The sequence below is a fragment of the Triticum dicoccoides genome, chromosome 6A, assembly GCF_002162155.2.
Source record: "Triticum dicoccoides isolate Atlit2015 ecotype Zavitan chromosome 6A, WEW_v2.0, whole genome shotgun sequence".
Taxonomy (NCBI): Eukaryota; Viridiplantae; Streptophyta; class Magnoliopsida; order Poales; family Poaceae; genus Triticum; species Triticum dicoccoides.
Window position 1 is genome coordinate 593,046,753 of NC_041390.1, and position 26,818 is coordinate 593,073,570.

A 26,818-nucleotide genomic window follows, 5' to 3' on the forward strand; every position below is an offset into this window, starting at 1 on the left:
AGCAGTCCACCGTAGTCTCGGGGACTACACCCAGTGGGTGCACTTAGCGTGCCCACACTAGTTCAAAAATTTAATCGACGCACCCAGTGGGTGTACAGATGCAAAGATTTTCGGAAAGAGTCTTCAGATAGCATATCCTAACAGAACAAGCGGTGACCAACTAACCTGAACGTTGCTTTGGAGAGCCGAGCTCGCGTCGTAGGTGGCCTGACTGGCGTCCCGCACCGTCTTCATCTTCTCCATCATAATGCCCGCCTGGCGTATGGCTTCCTTGGCAGCATTCACTTCGTCCTCTGGGACATGATGGGTCGCAAAAACTGAAGGTGGGTCGACAGGGGCCTGAGTAGTCGACGAAGAAGCCAAGGCACTCGACAATGGCACATCGAAGGTAACAAAACCCCGATTGGCGTCGCCAGTGTCCTGAACGACTGGTTCTGCCCTCGGCGTCGACTGTGGCACCTTGCTTGCAGGAGCTTGCCTATTCTTCCTCGTCAAAGGCCTCTCGGGCTCTTCATCATCATCGGGGAGGTCGATAACGTTGGGAGCTGTTCAAAGTTCAATCGCCAAAATCACATCACCCAATGGTGCACATTGCAGTTGAGTCGACCAAATCAAGACAGAATGGCAGAAATCATACCCAGATTGGAAGTGACCACATCCTCCATTACCTCATCCTCATCCCTGTAAGCTGAGGTCCCGGTAGTAGCAGCGCTGCCAGTTCCAAAGTTTGTCTGGTTAAATCAAGAAAAACAAACAGCACGGGGCATCGAGTGAATACAAAGGGAGACACTCACGCAGAAGCGACGGGGATGTCAATCTTAATCTTCGGCAACGCCTTCCGAGGCTTCGGCTCTGCAACTTTGGGATGCTTTGGTGCTTTTTCGGTCGGGGTTGGTGAAGAGATCCGAGGACGCTTTGAAGACTGACCAGCCTGAGCAGTCGCCTTTTCTCGGGTGCTCGGTCGTTCTTGGTCAAGCTTGGATCGCCTCTCCCTGCGAGGAGGCGACTCGACTTCTTCGTCACTTGAGTCGTCGCTTTCTTCGTCCCCTTCACCGTCAGAAGTCCATTTGCCACTGTCGCCGCCGCTCGCCTCTCCTTCCAGATCTTGCTCTTGCTCTCCGTTGGGCATTGAATACATTTCGATAAGGGCCTGAAAGAAAGCAGGAACAATAAAGTTAGTCGACGCAATATAAATAGCTGCGCGAGTGAATTCATATTACAATCAAAGCTCAGAATCGGACCTTCTCTGGTACATGGGACTGGTCGAATGGAGGAACTCTCCTGGCTCCCCTGGGGTTGTCCTTGTTTTCGGTCATGCCCGACAGCCACTTCTCTAGTGTGTCGTCATCGACTTCCTCCGGGTGAATCCGAGTGGAGTCGTCAAGACCCGAATACACCCACATCGGATGGTCTCGGGCTTGAAGAGGCTGGATGTGCCGCTGAAGGAAGACCTCCAAGAGATCCATACCGGTGACCCCATCACGGATAAGCTAGACCACTCGCTCGACCAGCACCCTCACCTGCGCCTTCTCCTCCGGGAGCACCTTCAAAGAGGAGGGTTTCCTCACTCGGTCCGTGGTAAAAGGAGGGAGGCCAGTCGACTGCCCTGGCGTCGACTGGTCTTTGCAGTAAAACCAGGTCGACTGCCATCCGCGAACCGAGTCGGGAAGAATCATGGCCAGAAAGGAACTTTTCCCTCTCATCTGAACACCAAGACCCCCACACATCTGAATCACTTGAGTTCTCTCGTCACTCGGATTGGCCTTTTTCACCGTCTGAGAGCGACAAGTGAAAATGTGCTTGAAAAGACCCCAGTGAGGCCGACAACCCAGGAAATTCTCACACAAAGAAATGAAAGCAGCGAGATAAACGATTGTGTTGGGAGTGAAGTGATGGAGTTGTGCCCCAAAGAAGTTCAGAAATCCCCGAAAGAAAGGGTGAGGAGGCAAGGAAAATCCACGGTCGATGTGGGTGGCAAGGAGAACGCGCTCACCCTCCCGAGGTTGCGGCTCGGATTCCTTCCCCGGAAGCCGCGCCGATTCGTGGGGGATCAGCCCTCCTTCGGCTAGATCGTCGAGGTCTTCTTGGGTGATCGTCGAGCGGATCTAGTCGCCCTGGATCCAGCCCTTCGGCGGGCCGGTTCGTGAGGAAGATCCACCCCGACTGGTCGCCTTCCCCTTCGCCTTTGCCGTCGCCTTCTTCGCCCGCTCCAGAGCCGTAGTCTTCTCCTTCCCCATCATCGCCGGCGAGACGCGTACGGAGCGGTGGCGCTAGGGCGAGAGCGAGAGCGACGAAGGAGCCTGAAGAGAAGAAGAGAGAATGGGAACGCACTATTCAAGAGACCCCGGTCCGATGCCTTATATGAGGCCGCTTCCGAGTGGCTGACTGGTAGGCCCGGGCGGTCCTGTCAAATCCCGTAACAATCGCGCGCGCGCGATACGTGGCGAAAAAGGTGGCACGGGGATCGAGGCAGCTCTGCCCTATCCCATCCGATTACTGCGGCCTCCCCCGTCTCGCGTGCTTCCCAAAATTCAGATCCCACGAAATCTGCAGGCTGCAGAACAACTTGTCAGACCGAAGATCTCCTCCACGCTGTCACTCGGAGCCTTTCAAGTAAAGAAACTCACTCGACAAAAAACTAAGAATGGATCAAGGCGACTGAAAAGGAAGTTGCTGTCATCACTCATGTTCATTGATCCGAAACAAGATATGCTCATGGCATGAAAAATGAGTCAGAGAAGTTCCAACTCCTTCCCCACTCAAACCTCGATCCATTCGGGGGCTAATGATGAAGCTATGTACCTAGGGTAGGGTCATGGACCTGACCCAGCTGCCCTACCCAAGGACATCTCAAGAAGAAATCACCTTCCAATCGACTTGGAGGTGTTACACTCGACAGACTCGAAGACACTCGACCAAGAAGCAATCACTCGACCAAGATCCAACCACTCGACGGCCAGGAGACCTAAAGGCACTCCACACGCTAACGGTCGGTTATTAAGTAGCTTTTATGGTCATCATAGCACTTTATTAGAGGCGTTACCAGTAACGCTCGACCTTAATGTATTTAAAACCCTGCACAACTGAGGGCCGGAGGGATCCGGCGAACTCTATATAAGCCACCCCCCTCCTCAGTGTAAAGGGTTCGCACCCCTGTAATTCATACACGCATAATCCAGTCGACCGCCTCCGGGCTCCGAGACGTAGGGCTATTACTTCCTCCGAGAAGGGCCTGAACTCGTAAACCCCATGTGCTTACAACTTCTCCATAGCTAAGATCTTGCCTCTCCATACCTACCCCGCTACATTACTGTCAGACTTAGAACCATGACAGGCAACCCTTTCTGAAGCATTCGTCCACAACTGCAGTCTATAGTATTCTCAGAGTTTTCAGCTCGATAATTCACGCTGAACTGAAATTTGCGGTTGTTTCTCCATGTCACGATGAAGGTGTGACAGTCAACTCCCACTAGCATCTCAAAAATCTCAAGCTCTCCCATCTTATTCGGATCTTGTTGAAGAATATAAAAATTGCCATGAGTGAATACTTTGGTAGCATGCTCCTCAATGTCCTTATATTCTGTGACTAATGGTGGCAATGAATGATTAGAAACACAGTCATCATGCACCTCGTTCTCACGTAGTCGAACTATGCAATTCGCATAATGCACAACTAGATCAACAATAGTCATACCATCGTCCAGGTGAAGGTGAAGACAAGAGTTAAGGCTTTCACTCCTCTGATTACTGTGCATACCCAGAAAAAAAACATCTCACAGATATGATGCTACCCACAGACTCATCTTCATGTACATCCTACGCAGCCACTCTTCTGTTTTACCAGTCTTCCATTTAAGGACAAAAGCGTGCCATCTCGCCTCAAAGTTGGCCGGAGAGTTGGAGTAGTATAAGAGTGCCCTGAACTCATTTAGTGATTTGTAATTAAGGTGCTTCTGCATATTTTTTTCCACATGCCATGAGCAGAGACGGTGCAACACATCAACCAAAACCAACCGAATAGCTCATATCATTGCAGCATCTCCATCTGTGATGATTGACCTTGGCTTCTTCTGACAATTGGCCTTTAGGAATGTCTGGAGCAGCCACATGTATGTAGCTTCTGTCTCGTCGAACACAATGGCACAACCAAACACTGTGGTGCAACGGTGATTATTTACACCAAAAAAGGGGATGAACGACATACCATATCTGTTCATCTTATATGTGTTGTCAAACACAGTCACATCTCCATACAACTGATAGTCCCGCCGCGACTGTGCATCGCACCAGAACATGCTCTTTAAACGGCCCTCCTTATCAAGCACGTACTCAAAGAAGAAGTCTGGATCCTTCTCCTTTCTGCTCCTCATGATCCCGATTGCCGTGTTAGCATCACCCTTCGTAATCAACTTATTTTTTCACGACAACATAGGTTGTAGACGTCTCGTCTCAGAAACCCACACTTATCGTACGAACCATACCTGCTAATGAAGTTGTCAACGATGATATGCTTTCTGATCCCAGCTCCTTCCATCACCAAGATCTCAGCTATCTAGTGATCTCCCATCACTCTATGTGACCGCAGAAATACCACCTCATCTGCTCTAGCCAACAAATGGTTGTGATCATCCATAAAAGCTGCCACGAACAAAACTCCATGTCCTTTATCCAACTTCACAACTAAATGTGCGCCACACTCGCAACGAGTCTCAGGTCTTAATTAGCCCGCGGGTATGGCCCTCCGGGTTTAAAAATTTACTCATTCGTTTTCCTGCCCTCGAGCAAATGTACCGCCTATACTGAATAGTGGTTGAAAGACCTTTTCCTCGTTTCACCTTATCTTTTCTGATACTGAATCCACGGTCTTTGGCGTAGTTATTGTAGAACGTGTAATCCTCCCATTGTGATGCAAAGGTCATACCAATAACCTTCAACTGTGTCTCGAGCACACGTTTCTGGATTTGAGCCTCCTCAACGTCCATATTAGCTGCATCCTCATGTTCATAGCCATCATCACCACTCCGACCATCCAAGTTAGCCTACAATATTACACATAAGCAAGTGTAAGTTGTCATTAACAAGTTTTTATTATTGTATGACATCTAAAAGTTTGGACCGAACCTGACTTATGTTATCCGTGAAAGATTCAACACCATGATTTTCCTCGTTCTGGACGTCAATATCCTCCCACACATAAAAAATCATATGCACATGTAAGTACCCATATGGTTCTTCGTCCGACGAAATGAATGTAAAAGTCACTTACGTTTTCACTACAAGCACCCTCCTCCTTCTTTTGAAAATCCTCCTCAGGTAAATTATCGTACGACGACCAGGATTCATTGTCACTGCTATCATCATCATTTTTTATTTCTTTATCATTCGTACGATCAACACTATCTCTACCATACCACTCACTTGTCTCCAAGAACGTATCCGTAAATCCAGTTTCTTTATCCATTGAATGACCTCACTACCAACACTGCAACATTTAAAATAAAAATTGATCTATCAATTTTGAAATCAAATTAAATGTACAGTAGTCATACCGATGAATAGTTCAAAACAAACAAGTGATTGCAGATAATTATTTGCAGCTACAATTTTTTTCCATAAACTAGACGGCTTAGATGGCAAACCTAGACGCTGGCCTGGCTACGGACGGCGAGGACGTTTCCGGAGAGGTTGATCACGCCATTGCGGACGGCGACGGTGTCCATGTAGGCCATGTCACCGCGACGACCTACATAGAGGCCAAATCGCGTACGGTAGCGACTCCAACAACATCCACGGGGGCCAGATCCCAGGTGAAGACAGGGATAATGGTCGACGATTGGCGGGGAAAGGCGGCGCGGCCGGACGGGGAGACGTTGGAATTGGTAGCGTGATCACGGCTAGATCCGCGGGGGAAGGCGGCGATCGGCGGGGAAGGGCGGCGATCGGTCGGACGGGGCAACATTGGAATGGGCCGCGTGATCAACGCTAGGTCGTGGGTCTTTTTTTCATGCGACGGGAGGGGGTAGATGCGAGCCGGCCGTATGCCCAAAATGCCATTATATGTTAAGCGGCGGGGGAGGGGGTGTACCGAAGCAAGGATCGTGTTTTGAACTAAAATCACGGTATACTCCGACAGGTCTGCCTTGATCGATGAGTTCGTATCTCTTCTTCATTACCTGCCCCGGCATACCTGCCCGTCCGCTGCCTTGAACAGCACCACCAAGAGCATAAACAGACACATCATATCTCCTCCACAGCACGTCCCATCCCAAACACGATGTTGCTTCCGCCTCCGGCCGCCTCGATTAGTAGGTCGATGATGCCAACTCCAGTGATGAAGTAGGCTTACTCGTCCTCCACAGCCAAAAATCACACGGTCCACCGGCCTGCAAAAAAGCACACATATCAAATCTGGATGATGAACGCCTTGAAAACTGACTAGCTGGACGAATGGATATTCAATGTGCAACTTTACTGCCTGGTTCAAGCATTTGTAGAACCAGATCCAACTTGTCCTAATCCCATGGCACCTTGGGCACTGTTGGGATATCCTCCTCATGTGGACTGTGAGGAGATGACCATTTAAAGGCTTTTTACACAGCCCAAAGAGGTGCATAAGGCCACTACCCATTAGGGTTATGACCTTGGGTCATTTTGGACTTTGCACATGTGTGGATGGGGATGCTTTACCCTTCATCCAGCAGCCACCACCAAGTGTGACGAAAATCAGTTCATCCTCCAAGAGAGAAGAAGAGAGAAAACCAAGAGAGCAAGGGAAGAAGATGAAGATTGAAGGAAGAAGAAAAGCGAGCTCCTCCCCAAGGTTGTGATGGTCCAGATCCACTACCTTGTCTTTTTCAAGCTTCGGTTCCACCATCTTTGGTGAGATTGTTCCAATCCCTAGTTCTTGAGCCCCAAATCTTGTTGTGTTCATCCAAGATTCATAAATGTTGATGTATGAGATCCTATAGTACTGTCTAGAGAAGAACTTGTTGTATCCCACATTTGATAATAGTGGAAGAGTATTTGGGTGGCTTCGGCCCGTGTTTTTTCCCCTCAAGTTGAGGGGTTTTCCACGTAAAAATCGGGTGTCTCTTTGCTGATGCTTGGTGCTGTCCAGAAACTTACTCCTACCACAAGACACTAGGCTGAGGAGTGTCTTGCCTACTGAGTAACATTTTCTGCCTCCATATATGCTGCTGCATATGTTTCCTTCTGTGCTAAGCAACGATCCTTGAATTAGTACATGATGTGGTGCTGAGATTACTTGTTTCCTCTGCAGTTTTTTAGTTAACCACAAGTGCATTTGTGTGCTAATTCCCAACAGAGTGGCATCAGAGCCTTGGTTGCTTAGAAGGTTGCAAATCTCAGTTGCTTGATTATTGCTGGAAGTGCTGCTCACAATGGCTTTGGAAGAAAGCGCTACTACAAGTGGCATGATAAAACTTGATTCTTCTAATTACTCATTATGGAAGCCCATGATGGAAGACATCCTTTATTGCAAGGATTTGTATGAGCCAATTGTGAAAGACAAGATACCCACAGGTGTCACGGAAGAAGAATAGAGAGTGTTGCACAAAAAGGCAGTAGGTATGATTCGGTTGTATATCAACCATAATATTTTCCACCATGTTGCAAATGACACAAATGCTTATGAGGTGTGGCAGAAGTTGGAGTCTATGTATGAGAGGAAGACATCAATGAACAAAGCCTCGGCGATCAAAATACTTGCAAAGCTTTAGTACCAAGATGGCACAAGTGTGATTGAGCATTTGAATGTCTTCCAATGCCATATAAATCAACTTTCAGCCATGAAGATCAACTTTGAGGATGAGGTGCAAGAATTGTTGCTGCTGAGTTCCATGCCTGATAGTTGGAACATGCTTGTTGTGTCACTTAGCAATTCAGCTTCGGATGGGAAGCTGACTTTGGAGATGGTGAAGAACAGTATGCTGAAAGAAGAAGCCAGAAAGAAGGAAAAGGGTGATGCCTCTTCTTCTGATGCGTATGTGGCTAAAACCCATGAGAAGAATGAGAACCATGGACGCAGCAATACAACATTTCAGCAAGGCAAAAGCAAATCCAAGGGGAGATCAAAGTCAAAACAGAGAAAAGATATTACTTGCTTTCATTGTGGCAATCTGGGACACATAAAGAGCGAGTGCAGGAAGTACAAAAGAGAGCTTGCAGAGGGGAAACTCACAAAGAAAGCCGAGCAAAAGGCTGAGAGCAGTTCAGCCATGACCGCAACAGATTAGGACTATCTAGTCATTGAAGATGAAGATTGCTATAATGTTGTTCGAGATGATGCCATGAGTTGGGTTGTGGATTCTGCTGCGTCCTTCCACATCACATCACACAAGGAGTATTTCACATCTTACACTAGTGGTGTTGCTGGCCAAGTGAGGATGGGAAATAGTGGTTCGTCAGCAATTGTTGGCAATGGCTCTATATGCATTGAAACAAATACAGGTTGCAGATTGGCGCTTGATACGTCCATTTTGCATCATGCTTTTATATCAATATTTATTGCATTATGGGCTACTATTACACATTATGTCACAATACTTATGCCTATTCTCTCTTATTTTACAAGGTTTACATAAGGAGGGAGAATGTCGGCAGCTGGACTTCTGGACTGGAAAAGGAGCAAATATTAGAGACCTATTCTGCACAACTCCAAAAGTCCTGAAACTCCACGAAAGTTATTTATGGAAATAATAAAAAATACTCAGCGGAAGAAATACCAGAGGGAGCCCACACCCTGGCCACGAGGGTGGGGGTGCGCACTACCCCCTGGGCGCGCCCCCTGCCTCGTGGGCCCCCTGTTGGCCCTCCGGTGCCCATCTTCTGCTATATGAAGTCTTTCGTCCGAAGAAAAATCAGAAGCAAGCTTTCGGGACGAGACTCCGCCGCCACGAGGCGGAACCTTGGCGGAACCAATCTAGGGCTCCGGCAGAGCTGTTCTGCCAGGGACACTTCCCTCCGGGAGGGGGAGATCATCGCCATCGTCATCACCAACGATCCTCTCATCGGGAGGGGGCCAATCTCCATCAACATCTTCACCAGCACCATCTCCTCTCAAACCCTAGTTCATCTCTTGTATCCAATTCTTGTCTCTAAATCGGATATTGGTACTTGTAGGTTGCTAGTAGTGTTGATTACTCCTTGTAGTTGACGCTAGTTGGTTTATTTGGTGGAAGATCATATGGTCAGATCCTTTATGCATATTAATACACCTCTAATTATGAACATGAATATGCTTTGTGAGTAGTTACGTTTGTTCCTGAGGACATGAGAGAAGTCTTCCTATTAGTAGTCATGTGAATTTGGTATTCGTTTGATATTTTGATGAGATGTAGGTTGTCTCTCCTCTAGTGGTGTTATGTGAAAGTCGACTACATTACACTTCACCATTATTTGGGCCTAGAGGAAGGCATTGGGAAGTAATAAGTAGATGATGGGTTGCTAGAGTGACAGAAGCTTAAACCCTAGTTTATGCGTTGCTTCGTAAGGGGCTGATTTGGATCCATATGTTTCATGCTATGGTTAGGTTTACCTTAATACTTCTTTTGTAGTTGCGGATGCTTGCAATAGGAGTTAATCATAAGTGGTATGCTTGTCCAAGTAAGCACATCACCCAAGCACATGTCCACCACATATCAAATTATCAAAGTACCGAACGTGAATCATATGAACGTGATGAAAACTAGCTTGACGATAATTCCCATGTGTCCTTGGGAGCGCTTTTCTCTATATAAAAGTTTGTCCAGGCTTGTCCTTTGCTACAAAAAGGATTCGGCCACCTTGCTGCACTTTATTTACTTTTGTTACTTGTTGCTCATCACAAATTATCTAATCACAAAACTATATGTTACCTATAATTTCAGTGCTTGCAGAGAATATCTTGCTGAAAACCGCTCATCATTTCCTTCTGCTCCTCATTGGGTTCGACACTCTTACTTATCGAAAGGACTACGATAGATCCCCTATATGTGTGTGTGATCAAGACTCTTTTCTGGCGCTGTTGCCGGGGAGTGAAGCGCCTTTGGTAGGTGGAATTTGGTAAGGAAAAATTTATATAGTGTGCTGAAATTTACTGTCACTTGTCACTATGGAAAGTAATCCTCTGAGGGGCTTATTCGGCGTATCTTCACCCCGACCAGTAGATCAAAGAGTTTCTCCTCAACCTACTAAACCTACTGAAAATGAAAATGTCTGCTTTGAAATTCCTTCGGGTATGTTAGAAAAACTGCTAGCTACTCCTTTTGCAGGAGATGGAACATTACATCCTGATGAGCACCTAATATATGTGGATGAAGTTTGTGGATTATTTAAGCTTGCAGGTATGCCCGATGATGTTATCAAGAAGAAGGTCTTCCCTTTATATTTGAAGGGAGATGCATTGACATGGTATAGGCTATGTGATGATATGGGATCATGGAACTACAAACGATTGAAATTGGAATTTCATCAGAAGTTTTATCCTATGCATCTTGTTCATCATGGTCGCAATTATATATATAATTTTTGGCCTCGCAAAGGAGAAAGCATCGCTCAAGCTTGGGGGAGGCTTAAATCAATGTTATATTCATGCCCCAATCATGAGCTCTCAAGAGAAATGATTATTCAATTTTTTTATGCTCGGCTTTCTGACAACAATCGCACCATGCTCGACACTTCTTGTGTTGGCTCTTTTATGATGAAGACTATTGAATTCAAATGGGATTTATTGGAAAGAATTAAATGCAACTCTGAATATTGGGATCTCGACGAAGGTAAGGAGTCAGGTATGACACCTAGTTTGATTGTGTTAAATCTTTTATGGATACCGATGTTTTCCGTAAATTTAGCACTAAATATGGACTTGACTCTGAGATAGTAGCTTATTTCTGTGAATCTTTTGCTACTCATGTTGATCTCCCTAAGGAGAAATGGTTTAAATATCATCCTCCCATAGAAGTAAAAGTAGATGCACCTATTAAAGTTGAAGAAAAGTCTATCACTTATAATGATCATATTGTTCCTACTGCTTATGTTGAAAAACCACCTTTCCCTGTTAGGATAAAAGATCATGCTAAAGCTTCAACTGTGGTTCGTAAAAGCAATAGTAGAACTTATACACCTCCTGAGCAAGTCAAAGTTGAACCTAATATTGCTATTGTTAAAGATCTCTTGGCTGATAATATTGATGGGCATGTTATTTATTTCTGTGATGAAACTGCTAGAATTGCTAAACCTTGTGCTAAAGATAAACATAGACCTGTGGTAGGCATGCCTGTTATTTCTGTTAAAGTAGGAGATCTTTGTTATCATGGCTTATGTGATATGGGTGCTAGTGCTAGTGCAATACCTCATGACTTATACAAAGAAATTATGCATGATATTGCACCTGCTGAGTTAGAAGATATTGATGTCACAATTAAACTTGCTAATAGAGATACTATATCACCAATTGGAATTGTTAGAGATGTTGAAGTCTTGTGTGGGAAAACTAAGTATCCTGCTGATTTTCTTGTTCTCGGTTCCCCACAAGATAGCTTTTGTCCCATTATATTTGGTAGATCCTTCTTGAACACTATTAATGCTAGGATAGATTGCAAAAACGATGTCGTTACTATTGGTTTGGGTGATATGTCTCATGAGTTTAATTTCTCTAAATTTCATAGACAACACCGTGAAGTGGAATTGCCTAGTAAAGATGAAATTATTGGTCTTGCTTCTATTGCCGTACCTCCTAGTGATCCTTTAGAACAATATTTGCTAGACCATGAAATTGATATGTTTATGAATGAAAGAAGGGAAATAGATGAAGTATTCTTGAAACAGGGACCTATTCTGAAACACAATTTGCCTGTTGAAATTCTAGGGGATCCTCCTCCACCCAAGGGTGATTCCATGTTTGAGCTTAAACCATTACCTGATACTCTTAAATATGCTTATCCTTATGAAAAGAAGATATATCTTGTTATTATTAGTGCTAAACTTTCAGAGAAAGAAGGAGAAAAATTATTGAGAACTCTAAAGAAGCACCATGCTGCTATTGGATATACTCTTGATGATCTTAAGGGCATTAGTCCCACTCTATGTCTACACAAAATAAATTTGGAGAAAGATGCCAAACTAGTTATTGATCCCCAATGATGGCTGAATCCTAAGATGAAAGAAGTGGTAAGAAAGGAAATACTAAAGCTCCTTGAGGCAGGTATAATTTATCCCATTGCTGATAGTTAGTGGGTAAGTCCTGTCCATTGTGTCCCTAAGAAGGGAGGTATTACTGTCGTTCCTAATGATAAAGATGAATTGATTCCTCAAAGAATTATTACAGGTTATAGGATGGTAATTGATTTCTGCAAATTAAATAAAGCTAACAAAAAAAGATCATTACCCCTTACCTTTTATTGATCAACTTCTAGAAAGATTGTCCAACCATACACATTTTTGCTTTCTAGATGGTTATTCTGGTTTCTCTCAAATACCTGTGTCAGCTGATGATCAAGCTAAGACCACATTTACTTGCCCTTTCGGTACTTTTGCTTATAGACGTATGCATTTTGGTTTATGTAATGCACCTTCTACCTTTCCAAGATGCATGATGGCTACATTCTCTGACTTTTGTGAAAAGATTTGTGAGGTTTCATGGACGATTTCTCCGTTTATGGATCCTCTTTTGATGATTTCTTAAGCAACCTTGATCGAGTTTTGCAAAGATGTGAAGAAACTAACCTTGTCTTGAATTGGGAGAAGTCCCACTTTATGGTTAATGAAGGTATTGTCTTGGGGCACAAAATTTCAGAAAGGGGCATTGAAGTTGATAAAGCTAAAGTTGATGCTATTGAAAATATGCCATGTCCCAAGGATATCAAAGGTGTAAGAAGTTTCCTTGGTCATGCCAGTTTTTATAGGAGGTTCATTAAGGACTTCTCAAAAATATCTCGGCCTCTGACTAATTTATTACAAAAAGATATACCATTTGCATGTGATGATGATTGTGTAGAATCATTTGAAATACTTAAGAAAGCATTGATTTCTGCACCTATCATTCAGCCACCTGATTGGAATTTACCTTTTGAAATTATGTGTGATGCTAGTGATTATGCTGTAGGTGCTGTTCTAGGGCAAAGAGTTGGTAAGAAATTAAATGTTATCCAATATGCTAGTAAAACTCTAGACAATGCTCAAATAAATTATGCTACTACTGAAAAAGAATTCTTAGTAGTTGTATTTGCTTGTGATAAGTTTAGACCTTATATTGTTGATTCTAAAGTAACTATTCACACGGATCATGCTGCTATTAAATATCTTATGGAAAAGAAAGATGCTAAACCTAGACTTATTAGATGGGTTCTCCTGCTACAAGAATTTGATTTACATATTATTGATAGAAAGGGAGCTGAGAACCCCGTTGCAGACAACTTGTCTAGGTTGGAAAATGTTCTTGATGACCCACTACCTATTGATGATAGCTTTCCTGATGAACAATTAAATGTCATAAACGCTTCTCATACTGCTCCATGGTATGCTGATTATGCTAATTACATTGTTGCCAAATTTATACCACCTAGTTTCACATACCTTCAAAAGAAAAAGTTCTATGATTTGAGACATTACTTTTGGGATGACCCACATCTTTATAAAGGAGTAGATGGTGTTATTAGATGTTGTGTACCTGAGCATGAACAGGAACAGATCCTACGCAAGTGTCACTCTGAGGCTTATGGAAGACACCACGCTGGAGATGGAACTGCACATAAGGTATTGCAATCCGGTTTTATTGGCTTACTCTCTTCAAGGATGCCCATAAGTTTGTCTTATCTTGTGATGAATGTCAAAGATTAGTAATATTAGTAGACGTCAAGAAGTGCCTATGAATTATTCACTTGTTATTGAAGCATTTGATGTTTGGGGCTTTGATTATATGGGACCGTTTCCTGCCTCTAATGGATATACACATATTTTAGTTGTTGTTGATTACGTTACTAAATGGGTAGAACCTATTCCAACTAGTAGTGCTGATCATAACACTTCTATTAAAATGCGTAAAGAAGTTATTTTTCCGAGGTTTGGAGTCCCCAGATATTTAATGACTGATGGTGATTCACATTTTATTCATGGTGCTTTCCGCAAAATGCTTGCTAAGTATGATGTTAATCATAGAATTGCATCTCCTTATCACCCACAGTCTAGTGGTGAAGTAGAATTTAGTAATAGAGAACTCAAATTAATTTTGCAAAAGACCGTTAATAGATCTAGAAATAATTGGTCCAAGAAACTTGATGATGCATTATGGGCCTATAGAACTGCATATAAAAATCCTATGGGTATGTCTCCATATAAAATGGTTTATGGAAAAGCATGTCACTTACCTCTCAAACTAGAACATAAGAGCTCAATTATGATTTCAAACTTGCCGGTGAGAAGAGGTTATTTGACATTAGCTCACTTGATGAATGGAGAACCCAAGCTTATGATAATGCCAAATTGCTAAAGAAAAAGTTAAAAGATGGCATGACAAAAGGATACAAAGGCGTGAGTTTAATGTAGGTGATTATGTATTGCTATACAACTCTCGTTTAAGATTTTTTGCAGGAAAACTTCTCTCTAAATGGGAAGGTCCTTACGTTATCAAGGAGTTCTATCGTTCCGGTGCCATAAAAATTAACAACTTCGAAGGCACATATCCGAAGGTGGTGAACGGTCAAAGAATCAAACATTTTATCTCATGTAATCCCATAAATGTTGAAACTAATATTATTGAAACTGTAACCCCGGAGGAATACATAAGGGACACTTTCCGAAACGTTTCAGACTCCGAAAAGGAATAGGTATGTGGTACGGTAAGTAAACCAACTCCAAAACAGTTCTAATTGCAATTTTTCTACATTTTGGAATATTTAGAAAAATAGAATAATAAGAAGCCGTCCGGGAAGGACACGAGGGCTCCACGAGGGTGGAGGGCACGCCCTACCCCCCTGGGCGCACCCCCCTCCTCGTGGGCACCCCGTGCACTCTCCGGATTCCGTTTTCTTGCATGTTACGTATTTTGGTTGGTAAAAATTCATTATATAATCTCCCGAAGGTGTTGACCACCGTATCACGCAAATATCTCCTGTCTTTGTTTCGAGCTGTCCTGCTGCAGATTAGAGCAACATGTCGTTCCAGGATTCGGAAGGAGAAAGCTATGTGGCTAATTACCTTGCAGATCCTAAGGTCTATGGGGATGTGGAACATTGTGGTTGGACTACGGAAGAAGAAGAGGACTATGGACCCAATAGAAAGGAGGAGACGAGCTCAGATGAAGATGAAGTCTCGTTACCTCAACCTGGGGACATGCATGTGGTGTTCAAAAATTAAAGCCTCCCTGATAGAGCAAAGAAATTTAAGATCGAGTTTATCCCTTTTTGCCTCTTGGAGGAAAACAAGCAGGAATTATGCAAAAAGATATTAAGCTTGGAGCAGGAGATTGATGACCTGAGGGATCAAAATTCTGTTCTCAAGCGCAAATTACGGAAGAAGCCTACGCCATCAACTCAACCATCATCTTCTTCACCAACAAAGAAGGAGATATAATCATATGGGTATGGGCACTCCCCTTGGCAACTGCCAAGCTTGGGGGAGGTGCCCCAGTATGGTATCACCACCACATCTCCTATCTTTACCATTTTTTCTTAGTTCGATCCTTTTAGTAGTATTTTGATCTAGTAGAATAAAAGTTTTGGTATGATCTAGTTTTGAGTTTTGCTTTATGATCCCTCTATGTAATCGAGTCCGTGAGCTATATAATAAAGATTAGTGTTGAGTAAAGGGCTTGATTATTTTGCCATGATCTTGAGTGAATAAAAGAAAAGAGAAAGAATAAAAGAAACAAAGAGATCATATTGATCTTATGGAGAGTAATGACTTCACATAGAAAGAGTATGATGATTAAAAATTGTTGAGAGTTGACAAACATAGCTTTGGTCATCATTGCAATTAATAGGAAGTAATAAGGAGAGAGAGGTTTCACATATAAATATACTATCTTGGACATCTTTTATGATTGGGAGCACTCATTAAAATATGACATGCTAAAGAGTTGATGTTGGACAAGGAAGAAAACGTAATGGGTTATGTTTTCTTATATCTGAAATAATTATATTCTCATGGATCATCCAACATGTTGAGCTTGCCTTTCCCCCTCATGCTAGCCAAATTCTTTGCACCAAGTAGAGATACTACTTGTGCTTCCAAATACCCTTAAACCAGTTTTGCCATGAGAGTCCATAATATCTACCTATGGATTGAGTAAGATCCTTCAAGTAAGTTGTCATAGGCGCAAGCAATAAAAATTGCTCTCTAAATATGTATGATTGGTTGGTGTGGAGAAAATAAGCTTTATACGATCTTGTGATGTGGAAGAAATAAAAGCGACAGACTGCATAATAAAGGTCTATATCACAAGCGGCAATATAAAGTGACGTTCTTTTCCATTAAGATTTTGTACATCCAACCCTGAAAGCGCATGGCAACCTCTGCTTCCCTCTGTGAAGGGCCTATCTTTTATTATTACCTTCTACCTTATGCAAGAGTCATGGTGATCTTCACCTTTCCTTTTTTACATTTTATCCTTTGGCAAGCACAGTGTGTTGGAAAGATCCTGATACATATATCTAATTGGATGTAAGTTAGCATGAACTATTATTGTTGACATTACCCTTGAGGTAAAAGGTTGGGAGGCGAAACTATAAGCCCCTATCTTTCTTTGTGTCCGATTAAAACTCTGTAACCACAAGTATTGTGTGAGTGTTAGAAATTGTGAAAGACTAAATGATAGTTGAGTATGTGGACTTTCTAAAAAGCTCTGACATAGACTCTTTCTGATGTTATGATAAATTGCAATTGCTTCAATGACTGAGATTATAGTTTGTTGGTTCTCAATAAAGTTTCTGATTCATACTTTGCATTGTTAATAGATTATTACTTGAGCATAAGAAATCATATGAAAATATCCATATATGTTGCTGTTCTAAGATTAATCATGATGCCCTCATGTCCGTATTTTATTTTATCGATACCTCTACCTCTAAACATGTGGACATATTTATCGTTATCGGCTTCCGCTTGAGGACAAGCGAGGTCTAAGCTTGGGGGAGTTGAGACGTCCATTTTGCATCATGCTTTTATATCGATATTTATTGCATTATGGGCTATTATTACACATCACGTCACAATACTTAGGCCTATTCTCTCTTATTTTACAAGGTTTACATAAGGAGGGAGAATGCCGGCAGTTGGAATTATGGGATGGAAAAGGAGCAAATATTAGAGACCTATTCTGCACAACTCCAAAAGTCCTGAAACTCCATGAAAGTTATTTATGGAAATAATAAAAAATACTGAGTGGAAGAAATACCAGAGGGGGCCCACACCCTAGCCACGAGGGTGGGGGGGCGCCCCCTGCCTCATGGCCCCCCTGTTGGCCCTCCGGTGCCCATCGTCTGCTATATAAAGTCTTTCGTCCGAAGAAAAATCAAAAGCAAGCTTTCAGGACGAGACTCCGCCGCCACGAGGCGGAACCTTGGCGGAACCAATCTAGGGCTCCGGCAGAGCTGTTCTGCCAGGGACACTTCCCTCCGGGAGGGGGAAATCATCGACATTGTCATCACCAATGATCCTCTCATCGGGAGGGGGCCTATCTCCATCAACACCTTCACCAGCACCATCTCCTCTCAAACCCTAGTTCATCTCTTGTATCCAATTCTTGTCTCTAAGTCTGAGATTGGTACTTGTAGGTTGCTAGTAGTGTTGATTACTCCTTGTAGTTGATGCTAGTTGGTTTATTTGGTGGAAGATCATATGTTCAGATCCTTTATGCATATTAATACTCCTCTGATTATGAACATGAATATGCTTTGTGAGTAGTTATGTTTGTTCCTGAGGACATGGGAGAAGTCTTGCTATTAGTAGTCATGTGAATTTGGTATTCGTTCGATATTTTGATGAGATGTATGTTGTCTCTCCTCTAGTGGTGTTATGTGAACGTCGACTACATGACACTTCACCATTATTTGGGCCTAGAGGAAGGCATTGGGAAGTAATAAGTAGATGATGGGTTGCTAGAGGGACAGAAGCTTAAACCCTAGTTTATGCGTTGCTTTGTAAGGGGCTGATTTGGATCCATATGTTTCATGCTATGGTTAGGTTTACCTTAATACTTCTTTTGTAGTTGCGGATGCTTGCAATAGGAGTTAATCATAAGTGGGATGCTTGTCCAAGTAAGGACAGCACCCAAGCACCGATCCACCCACATACCAAATTATCAAAGTACCAAACGCGAATCATATGAACGTGATGAAAACTAGCTTGACGATAATTCTCATGTGTCCTCGGCAGCGCTTTTCTCTATATAAGAGTTTGTCCAGGCTTGTCCTTTGCTACAAAAAGGATTGGGCCACCTTGCTGCACTTTATTTACTTTTGTTACTTGTTGCTCGTTACAAATTATCTTATCACAAAACTATCTGTTACCTATAATTTCAGTGCTTGCAGAGAATACCTTGCTGAAAACCGCTTATCATTTCCTTCTGCTCCTCGTTGGGTTCGACACTCTTACTTATCGAAAGGACTACGATAGATCCCCTATACTTGTGGGTCATCAGTGCTCGATGATGTGAGGCATGTTCCCGACATAAGGCTGGATTTGTTGTCAGTGGGCAAGCTTGATGATATCAAACATCCTAGTTATTTTGGTGAAGGAAAGTGAAAGCTCACCAAAGGCTCTTTGATTGTGGATCGAGGAAGTAAGCAAGGTAATCTCTATGTGACTAAAACCAAGTTGTGCAATGAGGTGTTGAACATTGCTGAAAAAGACACTTTGATTGAATTGTGGCACAAGGGGCTTGGGCATATGAGTGAGAAGGGCATGCACGCTCTTGCTCGCATGGAGTACCTCCCTGAGTTGAAAGGTATATCCTTGAAACCCTGTGCACATTGTTTTGCTGGCAAACAACATAGGGCTGCATTTCGTACACTACCTCCACATCATGCAGAAAATGTTCTTAATATTGTGCACACTGATGTTTGCTCCATGACTGAAAAATCTCATGGTGGAGCATTATACTTTGTGACTTTTATTGATGACCATTCCAGAAAGATTTTTGTGTATGTGCTGAAACACAAATACCAGACGCTTGAAGCCATCAATGAGTTCCATGCCAAAGTTGAAAGAGAAACTGGCAGGAAATTGAAGTGCGTGAGATCAGACAATGGTGGTGAATACATAGGTCCTTTTGAAAGGTATTGCAGAAATGTTGGTATCAGGCTTGAGAAGAGTCCACCAAAGACACCGCAGCTCAATGGTCTTGCTGAGAGAATGAACAGGACACTCACAGAGAGGGTCACAGCTATGCTCTCTCATGCTCATTTACCTAATTCATTTTGGGCTGAAGCATTGATGAATGCTATGTATGTGGTTAAACTATCTCCCTCAGTTCCTCTTGCAGGTGAGATTCCTCAGAGAGTTTGGTGAGAGAAGGAGGTATTATACAAGCACTTGAAGGTCTTTGGTTGCAGGGCATTTATACATGTTCCAAGGGACGAGAGATCCAAGCTTGATAGCAAGACAAAGCAGTGCATCTACCTCAGCCAACCAAGTGAAGAGTTTGGCTACAGGTTGTGGGATCCAGCCAATAGAAATATTGTGAGAAGCCGAGATGTGGTGTTCATTGAAGATGAAACAATAAAAGATATTGGGAAACCAGAGAAGCCAATGACCAGCACACCGATACGTTCATTTTCCATCATGATTTTATATCGACATTTATTGCATTATGGACTATTATTACACATTATGTCACAATACATATGCCTATTCTCTCTTATTTTATAAGTTTTACGTGATGAGGGAGAATGTTGGCAGCTGGGATTCTGGGCTGGAAAAGGAGCAAATATTAGAGACCTATTCTGCACAACTCCAAAAGTCCTGAAACTCCACGAAAGTTATTTTTAGAATATATAAAAAATATTGAGCGAAAGAAATACCAAAGGGGGCCCACACCCTGGCCACGAGGGTGGGGGGCGCGCCCTACCCCCCTGGGCGCGCCCCCTGCCTCGTGGGCCCCCTATTGGCTCTCCGATGCTCATCTTCTGCTATATGAAGTCTTTCGTCCGAAGAAAAATAAGATGCAAGCTTTCGGGACGAGACTCCGCCGCCACGAGGCGGAACCTTGGGGGAACCAATCTAGCGCTCTAGCAGAGCTATTCTGCCGGGGACACTTCCCTCCGGGAGGGGGAAATCATCTCCATCATCATCACCAACGCTCTTCTCATCGGGAGAGGGCAATCTCCATCAACATCTTCACCAGCACCATCTCCTCTCAAACCCTAGTTCATCTCTTGTATCCAGTTCTTGTCTCTAAGTCTGGGATTGGTACCTGTGGGTTGCTAGTAGTGTTGATTACTCCTTGTAGTTGATGCTAGTTGGTTTATTTGGTGGAAGATCATATGTTCAGATCCTATATACATATTAATGCTCCTCTGATTATGAACATGAATATGCTTTGTGAGTAGTTACGTTTGTTCCTGAGGACATGGGAGAAGTCTTGCTATTAGTAGTCATGTGAATTTGGTATTCCTTCGATATTTTGATGAGATGTATGTTGTCTCTCCTCTAGTGGTGTTATGTGAACGTCGACTACATGACACTTCACCATTATTTGGGCCTAGAGGAAGGCATTGGGAAGTAATAAGTAGATGATGGGTTGCTAGAGTGACAGAAGCTTAAACCCTAGTTTATGTGTTGCTTCGTAAGGGGCTGATTTGGATCCATATGTTTCATGCTATGTTTAGGTTTACCTTAATACTTATTTTGTAGTTGCAGCTGCTTGCAATAGGGGTTAATCATAAGTGGGATGCGTGTCCAAGTAAGGACAGCACCCAAGCACCGGTCCACCCACATATCAAATTATCAAAGTACCGAACGTGAATCATATAAACGTGATGAAAACTAGCTTGACGATAATTCTCATGTGTCCTCGGGAGCGCTTTCCTCTATATAAGAGTTTGTCCAGGCTTGTCCTTTGCTACAAAAAGGATTGGGCCACCTTGCTGCACCTTATTTACTTTTGTTACTTGTTGTTCGTTACCAATTATCCTATCAAAAAACTATCTGTTACCTATTATTTCAGTACTTGCAGAGAATACCTTACTGAAAATCGCTTATCATTTCCTTCTGCTCCTCGTTGGGTTCGACACTCTTACTTGTCGAAAGGACTACGATAGATCACCTATACTTGTGGGTCATCAAGACTCTTTTCTGGAGCCGTTGCCGGGCAGTGAAGCGCCTTTGGTAGGTGGAATTTTGTAAGGAAAATTTTATATAGTGTGCTGAAATTTACTGTCACTTGTCACTATGGAAAGTAATCCTCTGAGGGGCTTATTCGGCGTATCTTCACCCCGACCAGTAGATCAAAGAGTTTCTCCTCAACCTACTAAACCTACTGAAAATGAAAATGTCTGCTTTGAAATTCCTTCGGGTATGTTAGAAAAACTGCTAGCTACTCCTTTTGCAGGAGTTGGAACATTACATCCTGATGAGCACCTAATATATGTGGATGAAGTTTGTGGATTATTTAAGCTTGCAGGTATGCCCGATGATGTTATCAAGAAGAAGGTCTTCCCTTTATATTTGAAGGGAGATGCATTGACATGGTATAGGCTATGTGATGATATGGGATCATGGAACTACAAACGATTTGTGACACCCCAAATTTTTGACCTATTTTTATTAATTAAAATTTTGCCAGGAAATTAAAACTTTTATTTTCTGGGCTCCCTTTTTATTTTTGAACCTTTTTCTCCCTTGTTATTATGGAGTTTTTCCCCAAAGTGAAAACTTTTCAAATATGTTTTTGGACTTGTTTAACCTCTCAAGAAAAACTTTTCTTTTATTAGTAGAACTAATTACATAATTAATTTGCTTGATCTTTATTTTCTTGAAAAAAATGGTTTTTACAGGTTATATGGCCATATTTGAACTGCAACCTCTTTAAAAATTTATTCAAAAATCCCACCAAAATTTGGAGATGTCATGTGATGTTTTTAAATCACTTTTGTGCAAAAATATCCTTTATTCATGAAATATTTTGAGCTCTGCACCAATTTTTCTTCTCTGGTCCAGTGGGTAATTTTGCACTACAACTCATTTAAATATTTCTTTCTAGCCTCCACCAAAATTATGGGATGTTGATAGTAACATATGATTCAACATTATGCAAAAACCCAGTGATGTTATTTGCAAATTTTGAGTGAATCAACCTCTTTTCCATTCTGGTCCAGCCTTGTGATTTCTACTGCAACCCTATTTAATTTTGCTCCAGTGACCTTGTGCTTTCTCCTGCTTGTAGTAGGCCCTACCAAACCCCTAAATCCAGGAGCATGCACCCATTGGATCAATTTTGGTTCATGAAGTGATGCCATTAACCTTCTGTCCAGAATTGAAATTCTACAAAACTTGCACTAACAAGTTTGTTATTTTTACAAACTAACCTCACCACCCTCTTGTACATCCAAAGAGACTTCAATCTGGAGTTTTTGACCACTCCAAGACCTTCCTAGATGCCTCTGGCATTTTGTCAAACACCCTGTGGGCATGAACAGTTTTGGCATGAGTGTAAGTTTGTGTTGTGAACCTGATCCTCTGACCCATCAAACTTGTCCACTGATCTCCTTGCAAGCCCAAGCCTAGACCTGCTAACCCCCCAGCTCCAACCGAGCCACCTAGCATGCCATGGCATTTCGCCGAGCAGCTGGTGGGCGTGCACTGGGCGCGCCCAGAGCGCGCCAACTACAGCCGCGCACACGAGCCGCCGCGTCACGCCCCTGTTTTGGCCCACACTGCAGAACCACGCCACGCGCTCCCCTTCTCGCCACAACACGCCAGCCCGCCCTGGCGCCCTACAGCGCCACCGCCAGAGCACTTTTGGCGGCACGCCGGCGTCCGCGGTGCGCCCTGCCATGGTCGGCGCCTCCCAAGCCACCCCGGCTCGCCACCTGCCCCTGGGAGCCGCGCAAGCTTATCCCCTCGCTCGTCGGCTAGCTCTCGTCGCCTCCACGTCACCCTGCAAACTACAGAGAGGCGGTTCGCCGGCATCCTCATCCACCGCCGCGGAACCGACCTTGTTGCACTATAAAGAGAGGCCCCCGAGCTCATCCGAGCACTCAGGCGACCTCAGGCCACCCCCATGGCACCCCCACAGCCAGCAATCGTCGGGGGAAAGCCGTCTTCCCCAACTCCGGCCGGTTCGGCCGCCGCCACGTCCCAGCTCCATTCACCGCAACCAGAGCCCCTCTCATCCGTCCAACACCACCAAATGACTCCACTTCGACTTGCGGAGCCGCCCAGCTACTCAAACCCGACCGGGAGCCACCGCAGTTCAAGCGCCCAAAACTCCCAAAGCCACCGGCCGCCGCGAAGCTCATCGCTGGCGACTCCCTTCATCCCCATCTGACTGACAACCACCGGAAGGACCACCCTTGAACCGCGGATCCATCCCCACCCTCGGTGTCTCGAACGGTGCCGCCAATCGCCGGCGACGATCGCCGGAGTTCCGCCTCCGCTCGGGACAGAGGAAGAGGAGGGAGAGGACTAGTCAAACCTGACCAGTGGGCCCCCTGGACCCACTGTCAGTGACCCACCCCGCTGCCACGCGTGTTAAGTGAAAGCGTAAAACCCCCAAGTACGTAACCCCTACTTAGAAAGCGTATTCGTGGCTGAAACGTTTTCTTTTTGTTTTATTTTTAAAAACAGATTTTGACCAGAACTTTGACTGGTTATATCTTTTTAAATATAACTCCAAATGAGTTGATTCTTTTTCCTACATCTCTCAAATTCTGTCTAGTTTATTTTAAGATTTATTTGAAAATTTTCCAAACAACTTTTTTGTACTGTTTTTGAAATATGTTTTATTTGCATATTTTTGAAAATAGGATTTTTGAAGAGAAGAAAGCTTTCAAAAGATTTGGAGTGCACCCTGCCTTTCCACACCATGAAGGCAAGCATCTCGAAACCTGGCAAGAATATTTTTGATGTGTTGGTTGACACGTTTATAACACCACCTCATTTCGGAGAACTCGTTATTTTATGTGGTGATACGATCATTTGCATGAATGCATATTAGTGATTTTCCTTGCTGTTGGGAATGAATATACTTGTGATGGTAATCATCCTCATGTGCCTTGCATGCATGCCGGAAAGGAATCTGGGAAAGCCTCTGCCTTGGGTAGGAGTGAGCTTGTCGCCGGTCCCCGTCGGGACGGTTATGTCCGGTATGGCATAGTAAGGTAGAATGGGTGGTGATTTCGTTGGTTGAAATATATTTGATACACATGTCATGCAGGAAACTCATAAGCCTCCTGAGTCGTCCATAGATCGAGTCTTGTTCCGGTAACCCCCATACTTGTTTCGTACTGCCACTGGTCCCTACCGTAGGTGGGGTATGGTTCAGTAAGTTGTTAACCCTTGTCTTGGCACACACCGTATAGAGAGGCCATGGTGGAAGATACCGGTTGTAGCCGGTAGGCATGCCACCTGGTCCGGGGGCATGGGTGTATCCGGTTGGGACCGAGAGGGGGGCACCCCTTAGAGCGCGCGATAGAAATTTGATCCCATGCTACGCGAGGTTATAGCCTCCCCACTTAGAGTTTTGCTTAACAGGTGTCATGGGTGATTCCAGACATGAGTAAAAGATGGTGTGTGCAAGTCAGGTGTGTTTCAATTAAAAGACCGTAGACGGAATTAGTCCGATGGACTAAAGGAATCCGTTACTCATGGGTAAAGAGTACACTCTCTGCAGAGATATTAAACCTATTCGAATAGCCGTGTCCATGGTAAAGGATTACAGTCTGGGATGGGTCAAGTGTCGGTCTTAGTGTCGGTCTTCGGAGGAGAAACCACTAAACTCGAATATTGATGATGACATGTGATATATGATGGTTATGATTGTTATCATTAAGGACTAACCGGTTGTATTGTTTGAAATAAGGAATATCCCTGGGACGGTACCACCTCCTGGATATTCACTATGATTATAAGCCCTTTATGTGGCGTCGCTCAAACGCCCGATTGTGGCAGGTTCGTTATTTCATTTATTTTTACAAGCCCTTTATGTGGCGTCGCTCAGACGCCCGACTGTGGCATGTTTGTTATTCCATTTTCTCATAAGCCCTTTATGTGGCGTCGCTCAGACACCCGACTGAGGCATGTTTGTTATTTCATTTTCTCATAAGCCCTTTATGTGGCGTCGCTCAGACGCCCGACTGTGGCATGCTTGTTATTTTATTTGCTTTATAAGCCCTTTATGTGGTGTCGCTAAGACGCACGACTGAGGCATGCTCACTTTTACTATCCTTTCGAGACGTCGCTTCAGACATCCGATTGGTGCATTTTATTTCTATTCTGTCATTGCATATTCCGGTTGCATATAAATAACCTGCTTGCATGCATCAAGATTTTATTTATGACTGACGATGTGATCATAGAATATTTCAGTGTATGTTGATCAATTATATTATACCTGTGTTCTTAATGTTTGTGAGTACATTCAAAGTACTCACTGGCTTGTCCCTGGCTATTGTCTTGGCCAGATTGCTTGCTTGGAGAGGAGCGTGGCGATGACAGCCTCGGGACCTAAGCAACGGTGATAGCAGCCTCGCGAAGATAGGAGTTAACCTGGTCAGCTCTTCCTGTGGGAAATGGAGTCCCATAGACCGTGGTGATCCACAAACCGCTTCCACCCTCAACCACTAGAAACCATTTGATGTACTCATAGGCCACAATGGTCTTGTACTACATATTTTGCACTTTTGCTTGGAATTTCTGTATCAAGTTGGTGCCTCATCAGCTAACAGTAATCCTGGGGCTGATGAGCACAACGGCCATTTTCTAGAAATTAAAGCCCGGAAAACCGGTCGCGACACGATTGAAATTGGAATTTCATCAGAAGTTTTATCCTATGCATCTTGTTCATCATGGTCGCAATTATATATATAATTTTTGGCCTCTCAAAGGAGAAAGCATCGCTCAAGCTTGGGGGAGGCTTAAATCAATGTTATATTCATGCCCTAATCATGAGCTCTCAAGAGAAATAATTATTCAAAAAAATTATGCTCAGCTTTCTCATAACATTCGTAGCATGCTCGATACTTCTTGTGCTGTCTCTTTTATGATGAAGACTATTGAATTCAAATGGTATTTATTGGAAAGAATTAAACGCAACTCTGAAGATTGGGATCTCGACGAAGGTAAGGAGTCAGGTAAGACACCTAAGTTTGATTGTGTTAAATCTTTTATGGATAACGATGTTTTCCGTAAATTTAGCACTAAATATGGACTTGACTCTGAGATAGTAGCTTCTTTCTGTGAACCTTTTGCTGCTCATGTTGATCTCCCTAAGGAGAAATGGTTTAAATATCATCCTCCCATAGAAGTAAAAGTAGATGCACCTATTAAAGTTGAAGAAAAGACTATCACTTATAATGATCCTATTGTTCCTACTGCTTATCTTGAAAAACCACCTTTCCCTGTTAGGATAAAAGATCATGCTAAAGCTTCAACTGTGGTTCGTAAAAGCAATATTAGAACTTATACACCTCCTGAGCAAGTTAAATTTGTACCTAATATTGATATTGTTAAAGATCTCTTGGCTGGTAATATTGATGGGCATGTTATTCATTTCTGTAATGAAACTACTAGAATTGCCAAACCTTGTGCTAAAGATAAACATAGACATGTGGTAGGCATGCCTGTTATTTATGTTAAAATAGGAGATCATTGTTATCATGGCTTA